The sequence below is a fragment of the Castor canadensis genome, chromosome 15, assembly GCF_047511655.1.
Source record: "Castor canadensis chromosome 15, mCasCan1.hap1v2, whole genome shotgun sequence".
Classification (NCBI taxonomy): Eukaryota; Metazoa; Chordata; class Mammalia; order Rodentia; family Castoridae; genus Castor; species Castor canadensis.
The window spans coordinates 73,674,015-73,695,259 of record NC_133400.1 but is presented as its reverse complement, the minus strand read 5'-3'; the positions used below and the strand labels follow the sequence as shown (position 1 = coordinate 73,695,259).

General features: G+C 40.0%; 1 long non-coding RNA gene across 1 annotated transcript; it reads right to left on the bottom strand.

Annotated features, from left to right (window-relative positions):
* Window positions 1-6,011: 6,011 nt before the first annotated feature.
* On the bottom strand, window positions 6,012-11,326 carry LOC141417508 (uncharacterized). The gene is made up of 4 exons (XR_012442139.1): window positions 10,896-11,326; window positions 9,696-9,800; window positions 7,593-7,667; window positions 6,012-6,366 (listed from the first exon to the last, which is right to left on the bottom strand). It is a non-coding gene; the product is annotated as an uncharacterized lncRNA (long non-coding RNA).
* Window positions 11,327-21,245: the final 9,919 nt, after the last annotated feature.

The window sequence follows — 21,245 nt, the reverse complement described above, 5'->3', positions numbered from 1 at the left end:
GTGTCTCTCTAAAAGTCATATATTGAAGTCTTATTCTTCAGTTCCTCAAAATGTGACAAAATCTGGGGATAGTTTTTTTTTAAGTAATAATTATGTCAAAGTGAGGTCGTTAGACCATGATCCAGTAAGTTCAGCTGCAAATATTTTCTGCATATTCATAAGAAATTCATACCGTGTATTAGGAACTCCAGGTGAGCCTTAATCCAATATGACTTCTGTACTTATAAAAAAGAGGGAATTAGGACACAGATATACAGAAGGAAGGCCATGTCTGAAGGAATGTTAAGACAGGATACAATAGTGCACACCATTGTTTATTGCAGCACTGTTCACAATAGCCAAGCTATGGATATAACCCAGATGCCCTACAACTGATGAATGGATCAGGAAAATGTGTACATACACACAATGGAGATTTATTCAGCCATAAGGAAAGAAGGATACCATATGGTAGGAAGGTCAATGAAAACAACATTTTAAGTGAAGTAAGCCAGGTTTAGAAAGACAAAGGCCACATGTTTTCTCTCATATGTGAAAGCTAGACCCAAAAGACAAACATATACACAAAACCAAACATGATCATACACAAATTTATATGTAAGACATGTTTGTAATGGTGGAACTTCTGTATGGAACTTGAAGAGGAGGGAAAGGAAAGGAGAATGACAGAGTCAACAATATTGAAATATATAACACCTGTGCAGGTATTGTATATAACATTATGTATTGAAAGCTTTTGAATAATGGGCGGGGGATGGGTAGGAAGGAAGGGGTAAGGGAGAATAATGGAAGGGGTTGAGCTGAACTAAATTATAATGTACTCACAGCGGAGATACCTTGGGAAACCCCTTTGAACACTGACCGTGGTATTAATAATGAAAGACTGGGCTGTAAAATAGGTAGTTGGGGGGATACTTATGGAAGGAGGGAGAGTGAATGGAGGAGATGAAGATGAGGGAATATGGTCGATGGGCTTCATATACATATACAAAATAGAACTATGAAACCTCTTGCAATTGTTTTAAGTGGGGTGGGGAAGGGGTTGAGCAGGTAGTGGGGTCAACCAAAAAAATGTACAATGTAAGCCTATTTAGAATTGTCACCATGAATCCCCCCTGTAAAATGAATATATCCTAATAAAAATGAAAAAAAAGAAGGCCACGTGAAAACACAGGGAGAAGATGGACACATACAAGCTGAGAGAGGCCTCAGAAAAGAGGAAGGGCCTTGCCAATATCTTGCTCTTGAACTTCCAGCTTCTTGTTCTGTGAGAAAATGAGTTTGTGTTGCTTAAGTCACCCAGTCTGTGGCATCTTGTCATGGCAATTCTAGGGAATTAATGGCCTCCTTGTGCCCGCTCATTCACAAAAGATTTTGGCTCACAGACCTATCCACCCAATGCCCTGTCTTCTTCCTGGCTGACTTCAATGTCTATGAAAATAGGTTATTCAATACCCTCATAATTTAACCATCTCCAAGGCCCCCTTCATTCTACTAGAGCCATGTGCTCTCAAAACCATTTATCTAGAATAATTCATTATGAAATGACTGCTACCCCTTCTGGTAATCTCACCCCATTATTTCTAGTGCACTGGCTCTTTGAGTACCTTATCATAAAGAGTCCCTATGCAGATTTTCTCACTGCTATTAGATAGCTCTTCTGTGATTTCCTCTTCCCATGAACCTATTCCTCCAGCCACACTCTACCAGCAGCCCTAGCTCTCTTGTTCTGTTGCCTTCTTATTACATCTGGCAAAAGATACAATACTCTAAATCTGCATGAATCTAAATGCTCTTCTTTCCCATGTCTGCAACAGGGACACCTGGTAATTGCTTGATGATGGTTGGGCAGGTGGAGACTGCTTCCTTTTTATTATTAAATAAGACCGTGATGAATATTACTGTACCTTTATCTTTGTGTGTTTCTCTGGTTACTTAAACTAAATACCTAGACATGTAGTTTCAGGATGATAGGGTTTAAGACTGGGAATGCACTATGAGATTGACTTTCATTAGGTCATTATAAATGGTTTTCCATCATTAGTGTATGAGAACACACACTTCATCACAAACTTCTCAAGACTGAGAGAAATGAATTAAAAATTTTTAAATGTACTTTGAGAAGTGACACCTTTTAAGACGTTATTTTCTTTCATGAATAGTGAGATAGAGATTTATTTATATGTTTATTGACAACTTCTTTTCAGGTATTGTTTTTTTAAAAAATTCATTAACTTGTGTAAGAGAGCTGTTTTTTCATTAAGTAATTATTTGATATACTGTTGACTCAGAATTTTTTTTGGCAGTATTAGGGATTGAACCCTGGGCTTTGTGCATGTCAGGCAAGAACACTACCACTTGAGCCACTCCTCTCTTTCATTTTGCATTTTTGTTTTTAAGATGGGAGTCTCACTAACCTTCACCTGGGACTTACTACATTCATGATCTTCTTGCCTTCATCTCCTAAATTGCTGGGATTACAGGCATGAACCACCACACCCAACTCATAACTGTTCTAATTTATTCTGAGTTTGATTCTTGTTTCAATAATCTTATTCTCTGTTAAACTAACATAGAGAATTTTTCCCTTTCATATTTGTTGTGCTCTTTAATACTATGTTCATGTCCACTCTTCCTCTGTATTCTCAAAAATATCTGTTTTTCATACTACATTGATTTTCTGTAGTTTTAATTAGAAATAATTTCATTATAGATTTAAAGTCTAGCAACAAATTTCTAGTTTTATTCTAATAACTCCTCATTTTATACAGTTCCTTTTTCTTGTCTTCCTGCATCTCAGACAGCTTCTTATTAATTTTTAACTGTCGTTTCTTTTTCATAGCATGTTTAAATTTGGGGAACACAAAAACGATATTGCCAGCCACTTCTTGTGACTCTTGCAGAAGAACTTCTTTAAAGAATATAGTTCTTCTTTACCTAGACTATGACATTTCTCTGTTTTGGATCTGCAGATCTTTTCCCCATAAGTTCTGTTTTGTCCTGCTTGCTCACATTGAATGAGGAGGTCACTCTTCAGGTTTCCTTGTGCCATGAGTTCTCTTTGGTGTGAATTCTCAGCATTCCTCACTCTTCACCCAGCTCCTGTCCTGTGTCAGAGCCTGGGTTACTTTATAGAGGTCCTTTTCTATGTCCTGAGTCCTGTGGTCATTTCAATCCAACATGACTGTGCGGAGGATGGACCTAGTGCTCTCCCATCATCTCTCGAGGTGAAGAGGAATTGATTCTTAGATTCTCTGAAGCATCTTATAGATCATCCCTTTCCAGAAATAACACAAGAAAAACTATTGCCTCTCTAGCTTGGATGGCTCCCACAACTCTTTCTTCTGCTTCTCGTTTTATAATCAAGTTGGTGTCCAGGATTGATGCCCTATCACAAATCTGTCTTTTTTCCAGCCCAGTCAGTTTTACCAAAAGCTTACATTCCAAATTGGGGGTGGGGGGAAGAAAAGCATACTTTTTCCCCCTTTATTATTGTGCTGGGTGAGGGTACATTGTGGCATTTACAAAGGTTCTTACAATGTAACAAATATATCACACTTGAATTCACCCCCTCTACTATTCTCCTTTACCCTCCCTCCCCTGATTCCTGGAACAGTTTCAATAGGTATCCTATTTACCTCCTACCCCTTTCCCCATCACTTCCCCCTTCCCATTGGTGCCACCCCCGCCCCTGCCACCCAGGACCTGTTCCACCCTCCTGTTCTCCAACTTTGTAGAAGGCAAAAGATAAAAGATTAAAAGGAAAACAGGACATTTTTGTTTGCTTGAGATAAAGGTAACGACACAGGGAGTTTCCTTGTGATACTTCTATGTATATATGTACTATAACCCCAATTGGCTTATCTCCTCTAATTTTCCTCATTCTACCTTAGTCCCTTTCTTATGGTGGTTTCAGCTGGTTTAAGATTTCTATATCCATTCTTGTATAGAGAGTATATAAACCAAAGTTCTCAGTTTCTTTCTTTTACTCTACCCCTTCTGTGTGTGACCTCCCCTTAGTGTGACCAGTGTTTCACAACATTGCTGCATTTGTGTTGGGTCTAGAATCCACATATGAGGGAGAGCATGTGGCTTTTAGTCTTCTCAGTCTGGCTAACTCCACTTAAGATGATGTTCTCCAGTTCCATCCATTTACCCGTGAATGACAAAACTTCATTCTTCTTTGTGGTTAAATAGAACAAAATGACAAGAAGACTCTGTTCTAGCTCATTCTCAGTTCTGATGGCCAAAGGTCTCCCAATGTGACAGTCCTCATTTGACTTTTCTGTCTTCCCAGAAGTCCTCTGCTGATTTCCAAGTACTTACAAACATTATCCATAGAACAGATACGTTGTGATCTTGCTTATTTTGTATCTTAACAGTCCATAAATCAATCCTTCACAGACTACTGTGAGTATTTTATTTGTGTTCTCAAATCGGGAGGCTATTTTTAAATATAATTTTGAAATTGGACTTCAAAAAATGAGGTGGACAAATTTATTTACAACAAATAAATGCCTGAAAGTCCATCCCATTAAGGAGTTTTTAATTAAAAAGAACAACCCACAGGTGCCTCATTGTTCAAGCATACTGGATCATTCAGCAGCCTTTGGAGGAAACAGAACAGTTCGCTCCATGGTTAACATTCTCTAGACAAAATTAACCCTCACTGACGAGTGGGGCTGGCCATTAGAGGCTAAGGTAATTTTGTTTGAAGTGCTGTGAGCTCCTCACTTTCATTTCTTTAACTCTCCCAGAATAGCATAGGAAGAAGTAATCATGGCCTCAATTCTTTTATTCCCTTCCAGCACCATCATTTTAATATGAATTTCAAAGAATGCCAGCTGACAGTACTATGGTAGGGGGAAAATCAGAAGCAGAAATGTAAATAGGGAGAGGATAATTTTCTTCTTCACTACAAAAGTGCCATCTTCATGTTGGAACAGAAAAAGATTATAACACCTTTGCAGGTGTGAACCAATATGGCTACTATATGGAATACAGTCATCTTTCAATAAAGGTTTGCTCAGTGAAATTCACATAAGACTTTGCAGTGCTTTCAATTAATAAATTGAAACTCAGAAAAATCCCCAGGCTTTGTTAACTTAGGATGGATTTCAGGTGTCAGTAAATTGTATTCCTCAGGCTATGAAGTTCTCCTTTGTCACCTCTTCTGAGCTTCTCATCAGACAGAGTTGATCGGGTCACTTTGTTTATTAGATAGAAAAGGATAGGATTGAATAGGAGGCAAGATAGAAAGGAACAGAAATCATATGATCAATTAAAGAAAGCATTTGCTAGAAGCAGAATTCTATCATTAAAAATAATGGTCCTTATCTATAATTAAAACAGTTTTATAAATTTGTTCATGCCTGTGTGTGGCTTAGGGTAGGGGGCCTCTAGCATCTTGCATCAGAATTACCTGGGGATCGATGAGTCCATCTCAAAAGTATTGAAGTGGCTGAAGGTGGAACTCGGTGGTAAAGTATTTGTCTACCAGGTGGGAGACCCTAGGTTTGAGCAACACCATTGAAAAAAAATGGTCCAGTGCTGGGAACCAGCATGTTTCTGGTGTACAGCTAAGTTAAAAAATCACACTGCCACCAGGAATAGTTAGTAGAAGTAGAGTGCCATTTCTCCACCTTTCGGAAGGAGCATTAACTCCTTTCTCAAGAACTTCACAAGGCTTTGGTTATAGTATCAGGAGCAAAAAGGAAACGTAGATTTTTATGTGTATGCATGGATGCATTTCCTGAGAAAACGATAGATATGAGTAAAAATCCTTCTGATTTAAAAGTTGTGAGCAGTGAAAATTTTAACGAGCACAGATTGAAAACACTTTTGAGTATTTCAATCTGATTGAAAGAAGGGAGTAAGTGAGAAAATCTCCAGTGAGAGAGAGCAGAAGTGAGACTGGTCAAGAGGATTCAATAAAGAAGGGAGGAAAGAACGATGCTATGCTACTTGGAAATTTCTCTCCAAGGCAAGACTCCCTTCTTCCTCTAGCTCCTCACTGGGTTCTGTCTCAGCTTAATCTTGACAAGTCTCAGTTTCCTATCCTGACAAATAAGCCAGGTAGAGAAGAGTATAAAACATCTGAGAATTATTGCACTTTCAGATCTGTAGTTCTTTTGTTATAATAGCAATGATTCCAATTTATAGGAGTCTCTACACTGCAGAATCTCTACCATCCTTCCCAGTTGTAATGTTAAGTGTTCCTGGGGTCTCTTTGCCCTTGACCTTGACTTGATTGATACCTACCACAACACACAGCTTCCAGCAATAGACACTAAACTCTGTAGAAGTAACCACAGGAAGAACTTTGGATGGAATTGTCACTGTTGATTGGTCAATTGGTCTTCTAATCTGGGGTGAAATAAAAATATCTTCAGTGTCATAGTTGAGAAAATAATAATGGCACAACCTCCCACCAACCACATGCTGTGGGTCATTCTTTGCTCTGGGTACCGAGCAATAGCTGCTATCTCCAGCATTCAAACTGTGGCTATGATGATATGTCAGCTTCTTCCACATACAACAAACTGCTCAAATTTAAATCTGAGCTTCATTACCTGGGGCCATGTTATAATTAAAACACTTTCAACACAAAGCATAGTCAATGTATATACTAGAAAGGCTAGATGCTTTCAGAAGAATATCTAAATATACAAATTTATAACATTTTATTAGGTTCATAACAGTATCACTGTGTTTAGACTGAAATGATTTACTGTGATTTTTATTTTTGGCAGTCAGTACAAAAGCAATCACTTTGGGTCACAGACTGCTAAGACTTTCCCTTGTGAATTAGAATATCATACAGACCTCCAAAAACATAGGTGCTCATTGTCATATGCTCATGGAGCAGTGCCATTTGCAAGCACAATGTGGGGTGTCATCTGTGTGTGACAAGGTGAGCAGAAGTGTGGATGTAGCCACAGAACTGGGCCCCACAGCACCCTCCTTGCCTTCTTGTTCTGTTCTCTGTGGCGTTCTTTGATGCCTTTGAGGTAAAGGAAATTCTTTTTTAATCTTAACACTAAATCCTAACTGGCTTTAATGATGAAAACTTTAAAAATTTATACCTCTGGTTTCCTAGGTGATATTTTAATATTATTACTCTTTGCTTCCAACCTACTTGGAAGCTGTTCCATTTCACTTTGGTCCTTGCTTTAGTGTGATTTCCATTATATAACTCCCTTCAAAGTGACAAGATTCCCTTGCCAGCTGTAAAAAAGCCTATCAGGTAATGACAACATTACACACGGTAATGGAATGCTTATATGCAGGACCAACCATATTTAAGAAGTAGATTAAACAAAGTAGATTAAAAAGTAGTTAAGAATTGTCATTCTCTGTGTTTTCTGTATTCCTTTTTTGTGAACAACTTAGGTATCCAGCTTTTTTTGAAACTCTTTATCTATATTACTGTTACATTAGGAATGAATAAATTGTGATAGATCTAAACACACAAAAAAAGTGTTAAGTATTACATAGTTTGCTTGCAATTTGCTTTGGGCAAAATAAAGGTTGGGAAATATTGAATTTTTAAAAATGTTATTTTGTATTTTCTTTTCTGGGAAAGGACTCACCATCCTTGTTATCTGAGGAACCTGACGCTAAGGTCCTGGTGGGCTGTATGTTGTCTGCTAACACAATCATGAAACCTGCAGGAAGAAAGACAGATTTGACAAGTTTCATGTTGACTTGGGTTGACTGGTGAAATACACAGGCACAGTGGGCTTAGGGCATGGATTTGATGAGTTGTAAGAAGTATGGTAAACAGAATCTAAGGATGGACTCTAAGGAGGTCTGTGTCCTAACCACTGGAGACTGTGAATATGTCATATTATGAGGCAAAGGGGACTTTGCAGATGTACACACCTTAAGATGGAAGATTATCCTGGATCTTCTGGGTGTATCTAACCTAATCTACAAGAATCTTTAAAAGCAGAGAAGTCATAAATACATAAAACCAGTTCCTTGTGGTGTTTCTTTAGTCAATATTTGTGTGAGAGGGGGTGGAGAGGAAGATTAGGAATATATTTTGAGTCCTCAGAAGAAATGATCATCTTTCAACCTTCCCCTGACCTCCGCCTTTGCATTCTTCCCTCACTTTCACTTTCCTTCTTGGAAGTCCACATTCTTCTTGTTTTAAAAATAGTACTTGAAGCCAGGTGTGGTGGTGCACACCTATAATCCCAGTGCTTAGGAGGCTGAGGCAGGATAATAAATTCAAGTCCAGCTTGAACTATATAACAAGACCCTAATTTTTTAAAAGACATGTAAAATATTTAGTACTTGATCTTTTTCCTTACGTGCAGTGACTCCTAGTTGATCTCTCCCCATTCTATTTCATGAGGATTATGTGCTGTTTCTGTGCTACATTAACCTATGCATTTAGGTAAATATTATCTGTGGTGAGTGTGTGTGTGTGTGTGTGTGTGTGTTGTACACACATAACGAAATTTGGAGTTTCTTGGAGAAGCTATGTTGCCTGCCACTTTTTTTTTTAATTCTTTATCAAATCTGTATTGAGCTGCTATTATCAATCAATAACCAAAGGATACTATAGTAATGCAAATTAACGTGTCCATCAGCTCACAGCTCCCCATTTTTGTATGTGTGGCAGGAGTAGGTAGAATTTCATTGCACATGATTCCCACATGCAGTACAATTTTGTTACCTGTAGTCCTCATGGTGTACCATTAAGTTTCTGTACTCATTCATCCTATATGCTTGCTTTTTTGTATCCTCTGACCTGTATCTTTCTATTACTCCCCTTTCCCACCCCCTCATAGCCACTGTTTTGTTCTTGGTGTGGAAAAATAGCTAAGAAAATCATCTTAAAGAGGGAAGGAATTACTTTGGCTGTGTTTCAGAGGTTTCAGTCCATGATCATCTACTCCATTGCTATCGCCCTGTGGTGACACAGAATATCATAGCGGAGAGTGTGTCATGGAGCTAAGCTGCTCATCTCATGGTGGCCAGGAATCAGAGAGGGAGAAAGGAAGGGTCCAGGGGTAAATCATACCCTTCAAAGGCACACCTCTGTGACATACTTCTACAACTAGGCTCTACCTCCTAATAGACCATTGATCTAGGAACTCATGAATGGATTAATCCACTGACGAAGTCAACACACTCATGATCCAGTCACTTCTCAATATCCCCACAAGCTGGGGACCAAGTCTTCAACAAATGAGCCTTTTTTGGGGACACTCATATCCAAACTACAACATTCTTGATCTCTATATATTTGAAAAAAATTTTTTAGACAACTGCTACTTTAGATAAGTGGATAAGTGAAGGCCTCTGGCATGGAGATGAATCTAAAGAAGACATACAAACAACTGGGGGCAGAATGATCCTGGCTGAGGGAACAGTACAACACAAAGTCCCTGTGTGCAGGAGACAGGGAGGCCAGTGAAGGTGGAGGACTCCTGGTTGGAGGAGAGTGGCTGGCAATAAAGTCAAAACAGTAGGCTGGAGCCAGATCAGATGGGACCTTGTAAGTCAAGGTAAGGATTTCATTTTGTTCTGAAGGCAGAAAGAGGCCATGGGGAAGGAAGTTCAGACAGAGGCAACACATTATAATTGCTTTTCTATTTGTCTCAATGCCATTGCTATTACATTCCTTGAAAAACTTGTCAATATTTGCCATTTATTCATATCAAACCTAGGGCCCTACTTACTAGGTAACCCTCTCCACTGAACCACATCCCTAGGTTCTCTTCAGCAACTGTTTTCTCTGTGGCCCTGGCCAAGTTGATGAATGTCTCTGTTCTTCAGTTCTTCATCTGCAAAATAAGGAAAGTAATTTTAACATCTTAGAATCATGGTGAAGGTCATAAGAGAAGCAGTCAATGAATACTTGTTATAACTCAAACAAATTTCTAATTTCACCCCTCTCTCAAGCATGCTTCTCCTCCATCAGTGCCACCACTATCTGCAATGGTCAAATGTGTCCCCTCCAAAATTGAGCTGATACCAGTGAGACAGTATTAAAGGATAGGGCCATTAAGGGGAGATTAGGCCAGGAGGGCAGCTCCAGTAATGAGAGTGAGGCACTTCAAAAGAGGACTCACTCACACACAAGGGAGGTATGAGGATAGGTAAGACACCCAAAAAGCTAGACAGCATTTGTTGCTCTCAACGCAGAGAAACTAAAGCAGATACTTTAAGGAAACTGAGGTCAATAGGAAAAGGGGACCAGGAACTAGAGAAAAGGTGAGATCAAAAAGAATTAACCTAGAAGGTAACACCCACACACAGGAAATCAATGAGAGTCAATGCCCTGTATAGCTATCCTTATCTCAACCAGCAAAAACCCTTGTTCCTTCCTATTATTGCTTATAATCTCTCTACAACAAAATTAGAAATAAGGGCAAAATAGTTTCTGCTGGGTATTGGGGGGGGAGAGGGAGGGGGCGGAGTGGGTGGTAAGGGAGGGGGTGGGGGCAGGGGGGAGAAATGAACCCAGCCTTGTATGCACATAGGAATAATAAAAGAAAAATGAAAAAAAAAAGAAAAATTCAATCAAGCAGTATATTTAAGATTTACTCACTTTACGCTAAGTAAATTATATCTCAATAAAAATTTAAAGCACTGAAGTGAAAAAAAAAAAGAAAAGAATTAACCTAGAAGGTAACACACATGCACAGGAAATCAATGCGAGTCAACTCCCTGTATAGATATCCTTATCTCAACTAGCAAAAACCCTTGGTCCTTCCTATTATTGCTTATACTCTCTCTTCAACAAAATTAGAGATAAGGGCAGAATAGTTTCTACCTGGTAGGGAGGGGTTGGGGGGGAAGGAAGGGGGCGGGGAAGGGGGGAGAAATGACCCAAACATTGTATGCACATATGAATATAATAAAAAAAAAGGACTCACTCAACATCCAGCTAGCTTGCTCTTTTTCTCTTCTGCCAGGTGATAGCACAGACTTCTTCTCTTGTCCTTCCACTCCTCTGTCACATGAAGATCAGCCAGAAGACCCTTACCAGGCACTGAATGTCATGGCCTTGATCTTGTTTTTCCCAGTCTCTAGAACCAGGAGAAATAGATTTGTGTTCTTTATAAGCTATCCAGACGGTGGTACTGTTGTAACAGCACCAAGGGACTCATACACTATCTAATACAGAAATTTTAGAGTCATCCTTCATAATGAAGTGAGCTCCCCTGCATTCATTCCTACTGCTGCCTCCTCTTCTTCCTAAGAACACACACGGACACACACGATTTTCCTGTGTGACACTCTGGCTGTGCTCAGCTGCTCAATCTGCCACTTCACAATGCCTAAGCTTCTAATCACCTTGGTGATTTCTCTTAAAATTGTTCTTACTTATGTATTCTAAACCCTTGATGACTCTTCATTGCTTATGGGATAAGTCAGTGCTCTTTAGACTGATGTGAAAGACCCTTCACTATGTGTTCCAAATTGATCCTTTTAAAATTTGGTTTAGTTATGTCTTTATTTTTATGCATTGTAATTTTGATGTACTTGCAGTTTGCTGTACTTTCTTTTATATCATGCTCTTTCTGTTTTGCTCTAGACTTTTTTCTCTCTTCCTCCTCAACTTACACACACACACACACACATATACACACACAGCCCAGGATTTTCAACTTCATACAAGGTCTTCCTCATTTTTCTGCATGTTCATACAAACCTAGCAAATATACATGCACCTGCATAGGGTTTTTATTTTTTATGTAGCATTGTAAGTGCTATATGCATGCATTAGAGTTCTCCAGAGAAATAGAGCCAATAAACTGGATAGACAGACAGACGATAGATAAATAGATAGATGGATAAAGTAGCTTTGGGGAAATCCTAAACCTGTAGGGGAGGCTAGCAGGCTGCAGGGCTGGAGATGAAAGGATGAGTTGCTGCAGTCTGAAGGCAGTGTCAGGGGCAGAATTCTTACCTTCTCTGGGGCTTTCTCCTTTTTATCTTTAAAGTTTTCAACTGATTGAATGAGGATCACCTACACTCTGGAGAATGATCTGCTTTTCAATGTTGATCATATCTAAAAAATACCTTCACAGCCACATTGGGAGTGATGTTTGGCCAAATATCTGGGCACCACAGCCTGGCCATATTACCACATGAAATTAACCACTTCCTTGCATTTCTTTATAGTTAACTTTTTTCACAAACAAGAGGCCATTGATATTCTTCCACATCAGTAGCTGCAGATTTAATTCATTCTTCTTAATAACTGCATAACATTTCATATTTTATATCACGTATGGTGTGCTATAATTTATTTAACCACTTGTTAATTCATGAATATTCTTTGAGGGGAGGAGGGTAGATCACTCCAAATAATGCTGCATATTGCAGCTATCTACTAGATATTCTTGGATGACTTCCTTAACTTGAGTATCCACTTTTCTACCAGCAGCATGTGAGGGCATTTTTCTTTGTCCTGGCCAGCCCAGAGAGTTAGAGCTCTTCATAATTAATGTCACTGGAATGGATGAAATGTGACTTCTTGTTGTGCCTTTAATTTGCATTTCTCAGATGGCTCGTGAACTTGAATATCTCTTCATTTGTTTATTAATCATTTGCACTTTCTTTTGTGAATTATAACAGACTTGAATTATATTCCTTGCCCATTTTATAAACTGATTTCTATGCCTTTTTCTTATTAATTTATATATTATAGAATTTAACTCCCCACCTCTCGTGTGGTCTACAGATACATTTTGCAGTCTATAATTTATGTTTTGATATTGTTTTGGAATTTTTTAACATTCTACATGTTTTCCTTAAACTTAGTAGTTAAAACAGATTCCTGTTTTGTTTAAGGTCTCTGTTTCTTTTTTTTAAAAAAAATTTTTAATCTTTAAGTCCTCTAGAATTTATTTTTGTATTTAACTTGGGATGGGGTTTAAATTATTTTCCTCAAATGGTTAATCAGTGATGCCAGAAAAAAATTATTAAACTTTATCAAATTTTAATATAGAAAAGACTAAGTAAGCTCTCCTATAAATTAAAACAAGATTTGCCACATGTCTATTTCCCATGGTGCCTAGATTTTTTCCTGGATTCTCTATTGATCTATTTGTCTGGTCCCGTTTCAGTTTGATTAAAGAAACTTTATAATAAATGGTAACACTTACCAACAACCTCCTCTCTTAAGTCTCTTAGAGACTGCCTTGCATACAGACATTAAATTATTGTCCATAGTTCCCAAAGTAGAGTGAATTAATTATTCACTCAATGATACCAAAACAAGCACACAGTCCTCTAGGATTACTCACCATTGTATTATCTTATATGTCTGGGGGAAACACATTGCTGCCTTCCTAATACTGAATCTTCCCATCTCAATACATTTTGTTTATTTTCTGAACAACTACCAAAATGTGTGGTTGTTTCAAGTTGATCCAGCCTGAAGGAAAATTCCTCATTTGGGTCTGGATGATTACAGCTGCTAGGGCGGCAGAGGTAGGAGGATCATCATTTGAGTCCCACCTTGGCAAAAGCAAGACACCCTGCCTGAAAAACTAAAAGTAAAATGACTGAAGCTGTGGCTCAAGTGGTAGAACACTTGCCTAGCATCATTTGTGAGGGCTTGGGTTCAATCCCCAGTACCACCAAAAAAAAAAAACCACTAAAATAAAAGTAGGTGAAAATTTACTGCAGAAATTTTAGACTTTTTTGCAAGTTTTCATTATTTTCTAGATAGAAACATAACATTTCCTGTTGGTATACTCACTCTTTATTATGTCAACGAGCAAGGAATGTCCTCCCAGGTGGTCAAGGGTGGGGACTTAATCTTTCCTGGTTCCTGGTTGCTGGACTCTTGCCCAGGTTTGGCCCTACCTTGCACTCTCCCTAGGGTTTGGAGAAGAGGTACCAGGAAGTTTTCTGCTGCTTCTCTGCCTCACCTGCCTGTTTGCCTGATATTCCTAGCCTGGCAACACTATTTCTGGCCCTCACATTTGGTAGACCCAGAGCTCATGTCACCACAGAGGCGACGAAGCAAGCTTGACATTCCAAAACTCTTGTCCTTGGCACAATCCCAGGATACTCTTCCACACATTTTCTCCTTTCCCTCTGCTTCAGGCCTGTTTGTGTCTGTGTTTCTTATACCCTGTCAACCCACAGCAGACCGGGAGAACGGCCCAGACACCCAGCTGCTTGGTTAAGCCAGGCCTGGCATGAGAGCTGGGAAGACAGACCTGCAAACAGGCTGAGCAGAGTGTCTGCAAAGATTGTTCTAACCCAAGGGCACAGTGACCCTCAATTCACTGCTCACATTGTGACTGGCTCTAGGAAGAATGCGCAAGGAATGGATTTGCCTTAATCACTGTCCTTATCTGGGTAGTTCTTTGCATGGGGATTTCTTTTTCTCCATCTGTTACCAAACCTGGATGCTCCTGGTTGCTAGCATGGGTTGAGATGAAGTGGATAGCTCCTTGTTTCATTTGAAGGCTGACATTTTCCAAATTCTGCAGGCTAGATATTGACCAAATAAATGGTTATCAATTCACTTAAGAAGAAAAGACTTCATTTCTCTTGTGACCTACGTCGAGGACTCGAGGCAGAGTCTGACCGGTCTGTCCTTATTAGCAGAGGTTCCCAGCTCCAAGACTTGCTGGGATATTAACAGAAGACCTTTATTGAATGTAATGGTTAATAAAAAGTTGTCATTTGATATCACAAGAAGAGGCTCCACTTTCTGCACATATTTTTTAATAATATTTGAAAAAGTATCATCACTGTGGAAACACTTGAATGTCTTTTATAAAAATAGGCTGTTCTAATGTCAATTTTCTGCCTCAATAAAAGTGAATGAATATTAAATACTGCCGCTGGCAATCTTGTCATTGGAATTAAAGATTCTCAGCTATAATAAATAATTTTGTAAAAAACCACAAATTTTGTCTAAGCAATGATAAGCCTATTTTATTATTTTTTTGGTAAATGTATTTTCAGTTCAGGGTACACACATTTACAACATAATGTGTGAACATGAAATGTTCATTTTAGAATAAGCCTTATATATTTTGGAAAAGCAGTACAGCCACCTCCCTGTTACAAGTGGTCCAGTGGCTAAATAGGGAACAGGTGACTCTTCCTGGTGGGAAGATGGCATATGTCTTAGAGGAAAAGTGAGTCACACTGGGCACTGCTAAGTTGTTATTCACTTGAATATCACATTGGGCCTGTGCGGAGGGAGGTGTGATGTATCCCGGAGAAGGGTCCCTAGGCTCCAATCTGCTGACTTGGTTATAGGTGGGTGGCTGCAGTGTGACTTGAAAATTTTCCTTGTACTCTCTGAGCCTCTCTTTTATAAACCACGAAACGGGCAGCTCAGACCAGATGGGGGTTCTGTACACTGCAACACTGTATATTGGTGTGTCTCAGTCAGTGGTGAGATAATTTATTGTTACTAGAAATAATGTATTGATGTTTACAAACAATTTATGGTCAAGGTGTAGATAAGTTTAGCTCTGTGTTGTCATTCTTGCCAGTTCACCATTTGATGTGGTTTCTTTCAGGGATGGGAAAAAAGTAGTGTGAGTTATGGTTGCCATACTGGTTGCAACATCAACTTATGTTGAGAATCTAAAAAAAAAATAACCAGAGTCATGATTAATGTTTTCATAAATAAGACAAGTGCCACTGCCACCAAGAAATTCAAATGGCCAATTTCATCATTTAAGTGCCTACAAAATGTTTTCCAGAATACTGTTTCCAATAAGTTCCTGGCTATTTGACTTGCTTGCATACAAATGTTGTTTGTCAATATTTTGTTGATATCTGGACTCATGCAAAGGAGGAATTATTCCTTAAATATGGCCCAGTGTTATGAACTACTGCTGGGCTGGTTTTCTCTTGCACTCCTTCTAGTTAAGCACTGGAAGCAACACAAGAGGGTTCTCACAGATCCAGAATGAGGCGGCAGAGGTCATATAATGACTTAATGCAGGGGCAGGAATGTGTCAGAGACAGACGCATCCCTGGAGTGTGTCTGCTCTTCTCCAAATCTGTTTGTACTACTCACTTCTTAGCCACAGAAACTGTGGTTTCCTGGGGTTTGAGGATTTTGAGTTTCAAATTCTACATTGTTGTATTCTAGATCTTCTTCATCTCAAGACATCTTAACAAAGGTAAAAATATAGAATCAGGCCATAGTGAATCCCACCTTCTCTTCCTATGACAAAATACACATACTTAAAGAAACACCAGTGCCAGGTATTGTGGTGTATGCCTGTAATCCCAGTACTTGGGAGGCAGAAGGATCATGAGTTAAGGGGCCAGGCAAGGCTACATAATGAAACCTTGTATTTAAAACAAAAAGAAGAAAGGAAGGAATGAGGGAAGGAAGAAAGGGAGGGAGGGAGAGAGGAAGGGGGAGGGAGGAAGAGAGGGAAAGAAAGAAGGAAGGAAGGAAGAAGGAAAGAAAGAAAGAAAGAAAGAAAGAGGAAACAAAAAGTTAAAGACTAGCAGATGGTTAAGGCAACAACAAGGTGTGGCAGGTGACAACAGCCAGGGCAGGGAGGACTCAGCCCATTTCTGGCCAGGGCATATATATTGCTTACTTTGTGCCATTTGAGGGCTAAATTTTAGACACACTTACCCACTTAATTGTCATAACAACTTTCTAGGGTAGGTAATGTTAATATGTGCATTTTACAAGTGAGAATGCTGAAGTTCAGAGAAACGAAGTAACTCGCCCAACTAAGAGCGAGTGGCTGAGATTCATACTCAGGCAATCTAGCTTCGAAACCTAGGCTCATAACCTGTCTTGTATGGTATATCACCAGAGCCCTAAGTTAATTGAGTTTATGACAGTTGCTTTCACATAACTGCCCTCAGAAGTAGCTCTTCTTATCCCAATGAATCAGTAAAATTAATTATGTAGCTAATATCACCTATGTGGAAATATTGATGGGCGATGGAATGAGTTGGAATTTGAACCTAGGTCTCTGACTATAAAACCACATCGTTAGTTTCCTCTGTTACATATTGGTTTTTTTGTACGATTGAAGAATCTGATGCAAGTAAATGTAAAATTCTCCTGGAAAGTTTTCTGGAAAGGTCATTTGTCCTCTTTGGAGTTTTCATCTATAGTAAAGAATCCTTTTCTGAGATCCTGATCCAGGAGTAGTGCCTGAGGAGCGCCAGAGGAGCCCATGGCATTGTTTGTGTTTAGAGGTGAATATGGGCCTGTGAAACGAACTTTCATTGTGAGTGAAATTTTTCAGTTCTTTGGAGGTTAGAACTGATCTGTTAACTATTCTCCAAGTATTGGAGGGGATCGAGCAAGATGGCAGATTGTTGACATCCCTATAGCCCAGCAGTGATTAATTACCTGGAAAAAGAAAGATCAGGGGACCCCAAAAAGCACCCACAGGGTCCCATAACCAGTGAGAAGCAAAGCCCTCTCTGAATCCACAAATAGAGACGCAACTAACCACAGAAAGAATAGGAAGAACAACTCATAGCTCAACACTCCCAATCCCCTGCCTGTGAAGTCTCCATGCAGCTCCCGGCTCCACTACTTGATAATAAATCCTGCTTACAACACACAAGAACTTGGATCTCCACCCTCTCCTCTACTACTCAACTGATACCTTCACCCTGAAATGCCCCTATATAAGCAGGACACATAGCTCCTGCTGCTCCATGGGTAACAGAAGGCATAAGCTAGCAGGCTTGGTTACCCTTGCTGGCAGCAGCACCACTGTACTGCACTCCTGGAAGCCCCATGCCAGCAATCAGGCCCCAGAATTCTGCTACCCACCACTTGGTTCCCCCATGACTGCAGCAGCTGCCAAGGCTATTGGTAGCCTGTGCTGGCAGGTAGGCTCCAGGGCTCCCACTACTCAAAAGCTTTGTTCCCCCATGCCTGCAAGGCTACTGTACTGCCCTCCTGGGACCCATGCCCAGAAAGCAGGCCCCAGATCTCCTGTTGCCTGAAGGCTTGGTTACCTTGTGCCTGTAGCACCTGCCATGGCCTCTGGAAGCCCATACCCCAACTCAAGTAGAGCCTAGGGCCTCTGCTACCTTGTGGGCAGATGATTCAAGTGCTCCATGGGCACCCTCAACTTGCTACTCAGTGCCAGGAGCCTACTGCCACACACACAAAGTAAACCCCAAGCCCCTTCTGCTGGTGCCAGAAGGTTTCCCTCCCCATAGGTCATAGAGGCCCAGAGCCAAACACCAAGCCCTACTGTGGGAGAGCCCCTGCTGCCCCATCAAAGAGCAAGAATCCAGATCCTCCACTGAGTCATAATCTGCCATTCTGAGGGTGCCAGGAGATCTGCTTCCCTAAAGCACAAAAAGGCCCAGCACTTCCCACTGTGCCAGACCACTGGAGAGCCCCCATTTCTCCATTAAAGAGCAAAAATGCCAGATTTCCTATTGAGGGGAGGAAAGCTGTAACCTGTTCAGTGAGTGCACCAGAAGGCCTGTCTCCAGAGGTGCAAAGAGGCCCGGCACTTCCCACTGTGCCTGACAGCTGGAGAGCCCCCACCTCCCCATCAAAGAGCGAGAACACCAGTTTCCCCACTGATGGGAAGAAAGCTGTAACCTGCTACTCTGTGGACAGCACCAGAAAGCCTGCTTTCCCAAAGCGCACAGAGACCCAACACTTCCCACCTTGCCAGCCTACAGAAGAGTCCAGTCTCCCCTGTCTAAGAGCTGGAACCCCAGTCTCCCCTGTCTAAGAGCTGGAACCCCAGATCCCCCACTGAGTGACAATCTGCCACTCTGCAGCTGACAGGAGGCAAGCTTCTCAAAGTGCACACACAGAGGCCCAGCTCTCTCCACTCTCCCTGATAGCAAAAGAGCCCTTTCTCCCCCACTAAAGAGCAAGAATGCCAGATTCTCCACTGAGGGGAAGAAGCTGTAACCCGCTACTCTGCAGGAAGCACCAGAAGCCCTGCTTCCCAAGGTATACAGAAGCACAGGGCTTCACACTGTGCCTCCCTGCAGGAGAGTCATGTCTTTCCTGTCCAAGAGCTGGAATCCAAGCTCCTCCACTGAATGGCATCCACTACTCTGCTGGTGCTAGGAGGCCTGCCTCCCACAGTGCACAGAGTCCCAGTGCTCCCCACTGTGACTGCAAGAGAGCCTGCATCAAAGAGTGAGAACTTCAGCCTCCCTTATGAGGGGAGAAAAGACGTATCTGCACCACGACAAGAATGCTGCAAGGGGTACCATTTCCAGCATATCTCTCTCTGAGGAAAATTGCTGGAGTTCTAGGTGAAAAAGCTCAAAAGTCCAACTACAGGGGTGTAAGGGATTAAAACCCTAACCAAAAACAACTACAGATGCATAAATCTGAATACAGAATGAAACAGCAAGACAACCACTCTCCCTCAAAAGTCAATTCCACTACTAAGGATCTAAACACCTGCATAGGGGAAGAGATATCAAATAATGAATTCCAGAAAACAATAGTAAAAATGATTAATGACCACAACCTAAAAGAAGAAACACAAAAGCTAGTATTAGACCTCAAAGAGGATGTGAATAAACAAATGAGCTCAAAGGGAATACAAACAAACAGATGAATGAAATTAAGAAGACTATCCAAGATATGAAAGAGGAAATCAATATACATATGGAAACCCTAAAAAATAATCAATCCAAAATAAACAACTCAATATCCCAAATAAATATCACAATTGAAAGCTTGGTGAACAGAGTGGAGCAAATTGAAAATAGAGTATCAGGAATGGAAGACAAAGTAGAGGAATTAGACCAAACAGTAAAAGATCATGAAAGAATGCTAAGAAAATACGAATGGAACATGCAAGATATCTGGGACACCATGAAAAGACCAAACCTAGGAATCATGAGTGTAGAAGAAGCAGAGGAGATACAAGCTAAAGGCATTGACAACCTAGTCAATAGAATAATAGCAGAAAACTTCCTTAATCTTGAGAAAGAGTCAGTCACCCACGTGCAGGAAGCTTACAGAACACTAAACTGTCAGGACCAAAAAAGAAACACCCGCATACACATCATAATCAAAACACTCAGCACACTGAACAAAGAAAGAACTCTGAAAGCTGCAAAAGAGAAAAGACAAGTCACTTATAAAGGCAAACCCATTAGAATAACAGCAGATTTCCCAACTCAAACTCTTAAACACAAGAAGGTCATGGAAAGACATAATTCAAACCCTGAAAGAAAGCAACTGTCAGCCTAAACTAGTCTACCCTGCAAAACTATTCTTCCAAATTGAAGGTGAAATTAAAACCTTCCACAATGAGGAAAACTAAAGGAATTTGCAATCACCAAGCCAGCACTACACAAGATACTTAAATGAGTTTTACATATAGAAGATGAAATTAGAGTGAGTCAGGAAGACTCAAAAAAGAATAAACCCTTTTGAGCAAGCAGAATAGTAAACAGGGAATATGTAAAACCAAACAACAGGGGAATAAAAGTGACTGGAAACAAGCACCTCTCAATATTAACACTGAATGTAAATGGCCTCAATGCCCCAATCAAAAGACATATAATAGCAAACTGGGTTAAGAAATAAGACCCAACCATATGCTGCTTACAAGAGACTCACTGAAAAAAATAAACACTGACTTAGAGTCAAAGGGTGGAAAATGTTTTCCAAGCAAATGGACCCAATAAACAGGCAGTAGTCAGCATCATACTAAATGGAGAACAACTGAAACTGTTCCCCTTAAAGTCAGGAACAAGACAGACCTGTCTGCTTTCTCCACTCCTATTCAGTATAGTTTTGTAATTCCTAGCCAGAGCAATAAGATAAGAACAAGAAATAAAAGGGACTCAAATAGGGAAGGAAGAAGTCAAACTATCCCTATTTGCAGATGACATGATCCTATACCTAAGACACTCTAAAAACTCTATCCAAAAAGTATTAGAAATCATAAACTCTTTTGGCAAAGCAGCAGGATACAAAATTAATATACAGAAGTCAGTAACTTTTCTACATACCAACAACACACAGACTGAGAAATAAATCAGGGAAACAGTCCCATTTACAATAGCTTCAAAACTACTAAAGTACCTTGCAATAAATTTAAAAAAGAAACCAAGACCTTTTTAATGAAAACCATAAACCACTGAAGAGATAAATATAAGAAGACATCAGAAGATGGAAAGACTTTCCATGCTTTTGGATTGGTAGAATCAACATTGTGAAAATGATCATATATTAAAAGCAATCTACAAGTTCAATGCAATCCCTATCAAAATTCCAATGACATAGAATTTTGTTATTGAGAAGC